The sequence below is a fragment of the Chelonia mydas genome, chromosome 3 (genome assembly GCF_015237465.2).
Source record: "Chelonia mydas isolate rCheMyd1 chromosome 3, rCheMyd1.pri.v2, whole genome shotgun sequence".
Taxonomy (NCBI): domain Eukaryota; kingdom Metazoa; phylum Chordata; order Testudines; family Cheloniidae; genus Chelonia; species Chelonia mydas.
Genome location: NC_057851.1, coordinates 132,316,448 through 132,322,109, shown reverse-complemented (window position 1 = coordinate 132,322,109; position 5,662 = coordinate 132,316,448). Strand labels below are relative to the sequence as shown.

Sequence of the window (5,662 nt, the reverse complement as noted above, 5' to 3'; positions counted from 1 at the left end):
CCAGGATATGGCCCAATAGTAATATAGGAAAAAGATTGATTTAAACAAGCAGAAAAATCCACGACTACATGGACTGATACATGTATATGGTGCATCATCTGTTACAGAGAAGCCCAGTGTAAAACCTGTCACAGGAAATTGAAATGAATCTTATTTCAACACCTGATTTCCAACTCTCAGCTGAGCTTGGAAAGGAACAACAAAATGTCCCTTAAGACTAGCATTGTCTCTAAGAAGCAGGCATATTTATTGAAGCAATGAGCCACTTGATCGCTGAATGAACAGCAGAAAATCCTGCAGATGTTCTTCTCAGCTGCAGCATATAGACGAAGGTCATGGGATTACAAGTTTCAGGGGAGATCAATAATGAATTTTCTGCCATCTTCTATTCTGGCTCTACAGCCAAATGAGTATTTTTTTTCTGTTTTGTTTTGTTTGTTTTCTCTTCTATTTACAAACGTTATTAGGACAGTTACTGCATAATTAGTATTAAACTTATTTGTCCTAAGCTTTTGATTCAGCAGTAAGATTAGTGGGCAAGAAGGGACTAGCCCATATGTTCTTAGCCTGAAAAACACTAATCTACGCAGGAGCAGGTCTTAAGAATGACACTGTAACACAGTAGATTTTAGGCAATATTGTACAATACTAAAGAACCCAAAAGTATCAGATATATTTAATACACCATGTAGTAAAATAAATGTGACTCATAATGTTTACTTACAAGGATTCTTTAAGTTAGTGGATAGCTGTGGGTACAGTGACAATTATTTGTACTTCCATAGTGCTTTCAATCACAAATATTAATAAAGTAATCTTCATAACACCCCTTCATTGTAGACACTAGAGGTGTATTTTAAAAAGATACCCCTCTATTAGAGGTGGAAACTGAGGCATCAAAAGTTTAAGGTCAATATTTTCACACTTGGTTGTCTAAAATCAGCTACCTAAATCCATATTTAGGTTCCTAAATAAGTGGCCTAGTGTCGAGAAATGCTGAACATCTCTGAATTACTATTGAATTTGATAGTTGCTAATGCTCAGCCCCTCTGAAAATCAGGCCATGTCTAAATACGGATATATGGGCCTCTGAATTTATGATCACAGATGTGAAAATTTTGGCCTAAGTGATTTGCCCAAGATCATAAAGAGTAGCATGGCATGGGCTTTGGAGGAACATCGCAATTACCTGTCTGATGCCCAAGACCATCTTTCTCTCATGCCTACGCTGGCATCCTGTCCACAAAACAGCTGTGGTAATTGATTCAAGAGATGGCTGTATATAATTAGAATGACATTGATGTGCAAAATTGAAAAAGCTTCTTTTTAAAATATTTTTTCTAAAGAATCCATAGGCTACATGTTTAAACACCACACATCGTGGTCAGTATTGGCCTATGCAATCTGTCACCTCTAAACTGTTGTGAGCCCTTGCTAGTGGAAGCTCTTTACATCAGACTATTGAGTTGCTGGTAAAATACCTAACTATGAGCTTTATTGAATTGCCTATGATGTATAAATATCTACAGCATTGACTATTGGAAAGATCTATTCCAGCACGCACTGGACAAGGTGTAAATGTTAGGATTGATTCTATGGGGCAGTGTCTTCTTTGGTTGTTCGAGTTACTAGGTCAGGAATCTGGGGAGGATAGCCTTATGTGAAAGGCCTAATGACCTAATATAGCTATAGCAGTCTTGCACACTGCAATATTTCATTTATAGTGCTGAGTAATTCAAATCATTGGCTCCATTTTAGGGAGATGAAATGTCACTAGGTACTATGAACAGAGATAGTGAGGCACAATAAAGTGACCTCTAGCAAGATCTTGCAGAAGCTGGGCAGTTTATATGACACTATTACCACAACCCCGCTGTTTGTTCTTTGGTGTGTAGATGCCATGTTGTCTATGTTGGGATCTTCTAATTTGCATTTCCTGTTGCCTCAGTGTGCAAATATATCCCCATTGTCTTTGATTGACCATGTTTAATTTACATTAGAGACAGGGAGACAATCACCTCCCCTCCTGTCCAGAGGAAAACCTGTTTTCAGGTCTGATAGGAGTTGCTGTTACATGAAAGTGAATCTTTTGCCAGTAGGTCTCGAGGGGTTCCCAGGATCAGACCATCTCCACTTTCTTTTGGGAAGCTAGTGCCAGTCTTGGGATTGTGGCTGCTCTCTGCATAGTTTCCTATCTTGCATTCTCCCTCCTTCAGTATTAAAGAGCTAGCCACAATCAAATATATGCAGCTAAACTGAAAGCACATATTAAATCTCACTATTATTGATTTTGCCAGAATGCCTTTCTTCAGCATTACAGTGAGACAATGATCCAGACAACTACTGTGCTTTGATGTTTATAACCTGGGAGATTTTGTTAAGTCTGCAATGTCCATCAAAAGTAACATTCCTACCCATTCTAAAATTAAATCAATCACTTATATTAATTAAGCAGCTTCTCAGAATGTCCCCATTGGTTACCCCCCATGAAAGAGTGGCATCAGACAAATACAGTAGGGCCAGGTAAACCAAAACTGGTGCAAGTTATGCACATGTATCTTTCCCAGCAAGGTGTCCATACTTCAGTGGGTGTAGCCATAGTCACTGCTAGTTACTACAAATGGTTTTCTCTTCACAACAATATGGCATTCGATCCATCTTCTTGGGCAGCACTTGCAGTGTAAATGTACAGATGTGCAAACAAATGCAGCACTTAAAACTACCAGAAGTAAAAGAGATGAATATTCACTAGTTCCTATTTTTGCATCCATTTTTGTTATGTTTACTTTTAACTGAAATACTAGTTCTCCACCAGAAGAAAATTAAAAATAACTTTTGGCTGTTAAATTTCAGGTTCTGCTTTTCAGCAGCCAAAGGCATCAGTTACTGAGGCAGCAAAAAGTCTTACACAATACAAAGAGTCAGACCCTTAAATACTACACAAAAATATGTAAACCCACATACTCAGAGCCCAATGAGATGGAATGAAAATCTCGTGTTAATAAGGACAGTGAGAAGATAGATGACAATCATGCTTTCAGGTTAATTACGGGTCAATTAATGACTATGTGATTGTGCTGTGACTGATGGAACTGACAGGACTGAGGGAAGTCACGGAGATGCTAGTAGGCATTGAACTTGAGGCAAGAAGCAACAACCTTCTGTCAAAGCATAGGCATTCCTAGAGTTACATTTCCAGTGGACTAAGAAGTCAGTCACAGGTCACTCCTGACGGTCTGCAAGGTGAATTAACAGAGTGAGCACAGTTATACTTGTTTGACACTAGAGCAGAGTTTGCAAGCCACAGTAGTTCTTTTCAACTGTGACAACTCCCAGATGGTCTATGTACATTCTTCGACAGCAGTGCTTTATTTTATTATATGCCATAAGCTTTACTGTATTTATTATGTGCCATAAACTCAAATACCCATTTTGTTAGAGCTTCAAAAACAACAGGCAGGGAAGTGTTTTGTGTGCCTCTGGTCAGTTTTAAAATACTGTATAGTATGACCATGACCTGAGAGGGACACACTACAGGAAGGCTGTGTGAGAGCAATATCCAAAGCCAGTACTTACAGTTTTCTGAATGACTTTGCAGGACAATGAAAGCTTTCCCTGGATATCCTGTGGCATGTCAGTTTCGGGCCTGGTTCTGAAATTGTCCCATATTGACTCTGTTTGATGGGATCTGCTTATACTTGGGTTCTCCCAAGAAAAATAAGCTGGAACAAGGAATGTTATGGTCTATCTCTTAAAGTTGGCTTGGCTGCTCTCATATCAGTCACATTAGCAAGGTCCATAATAGATAAGAGCTTTGGATACTTCCCTATAAATTGCACTGATGCTTTACAGGAAAAGTGGAATGAAATATTACTATTTATGCACTCAAGGGAGCCGGGTGTTTTTACAGTCCCTTTAGGGCAGGTCTTCAAAGAATGCTGCCTTCCTGCTTCTTGAAAAACATCAGTTAAATGTCAGAAAGAAGAGAGTGCCCATGTCACCAGGAGAGGAGTGGTGATAGACTCCCCAGTACCCTAGCCAAGGGCTTTTCTGTGTGTGGTCCCTGCCACCCCCAACACTGCAATCAGGGGGTGGGGGCCACATAAACAGGCCCATATAGGGGTTTGCCTTAAGCTCCAGACTGCCTTAATCCATCCATAGCGAATCTCTAGGAGTTACCTTGGACTGTCAGTTTGCACCTGAATCTCCAGAAAAGCACTGCTGTGCAGGTTACACCTTTCATACTTCCTCTACACCAGGGGTTCTCAACCTTTTTCTATCTAAGCCCCCAACCCTCCCAACATACTATTAAAAGTCCACGTCCACAACTGATTTTCTGCATATAATAGCCAGGCCCAGCATTCGGGGGTAGCAAGCAATGGAATTGCCCAGGGCCCCATGCCACAAGGGGCCCTGTGAAGCTAAGGTGCTCAGGCTTCAGCTTTAACCCCAGGTGGAAGGGCTCAGGGCCCCAGGCTTCAGCCCCATGCAGTGGGGCTTTGGCTTTCTGCCCTGGGCATCAGCAAGTCTAATGCCAGCCCTGCTTGGCAGACCCCCTGAAACCTGTTTGTGGCCTCTCAAGGGGCCCTGGAACCCTGGTTGAGAACCATTGCTCTACACTACCTACATGCAGACAATGAAGGTTTTTCCACCTCATATTAGGCTAAGATGAGGGGCTTGGTTGTTCTGCACATACTCCCTTTCTTTTTGTCCTATTTTAGCATCCTCAGGGGATGCTCACAGGACATTCGTTATGTTCACAGTATACAAACAGAAGTTAGATAAAAACATAAAATACTTTTGCTGGACAGTTGCAACATAACATTACTTTATGTCTTGAAATCCAGAAATTTAACACACAAGAACCAAAAACAGAGAGACACAAAGCGGGCTGCTCCCTTAGGCAGAGAGGCACAATTCAACTCACCTGACTCTAGGCAGGCTCTTTTTGCAGATAGGCTGCTGCTCAACCAGACTGTACGTTTCCTTATAGAGACCCCTAGCCTGCAAGATGGGCCAGGAAAAAATACATAGCATTTAACATGACAGCTTACAATTATAGCACAATTTTCAATTTGTTGCCCTGGATTTGAGGGGTGTGTATACCCCAGAATGTGATCAAGTTAATTGCAACCATATTATGTGCATTCAGCCACCCCGAAGTAATGAAATAGAATACCACATAGTTAAGGGTTAATTTGGAGATAGGCTTTCAGAAGCATGGTCATATCTAGCTGACAGTTTCTGCTAATCAGAATGAGAGGAGGGGACAAACAAGCAAACAACTGAGACGGAAAACCTTGGTGGTTGGAAAACCTTGAGTCTAGACGCCTCTGATATTAAAAGTTTATTGAAAGTTAGAAAAGTGACAATGCAATAGTCACTTATAATAGTCACTCTGTTATGACCTATGTGTTTTGTAGAAGTTAGTTATAAAAGATTAGCTTAATACAGTGTACTTTGGAGCAGTCCTCTGAAGCCATCTTGAGAGATGTTTTTCCTGACACCCTTTCTCCAGAGTGGATGAGCAACTGGCCACTGCGAACTTGCTGTTAATTACTCAGTACCATTCCAGATGTTAGATAAATATCTGGGATGTTCTAAACCTATTGCTTATGTTTGTGTGTGCTTAAATCTAATAAACTGCAGTGTTAGACAAGAG

At 40.7% G+C, this 5,662-nt stretch overlaps 1 long non-coding RNA gene across 1 annotated transcript; it reads right to left on the bottom strand.

Annotated features, from left to right (window-relative positions):
- Window positions 1-2,349: 2,349 nt before the first annotated feature.
- LOC122465128 lies at window positions 2,350-5,004 on the bottom strand. Its single transcript, XR_006289712.1, has 3 exons — window positions 4,928-5,004; window positions 3,577-3,722; window positions 2,350-3,236 (listed from the first exon to the last, which is right to left on the bottom strand). It is a non-coding gene; the product is annotated as an uncharacterized LOC122465128 (long non-coding RNA).
- Between the last annotated feature and the right edge of the window lie 658 nt (window positions 5,005-5,662).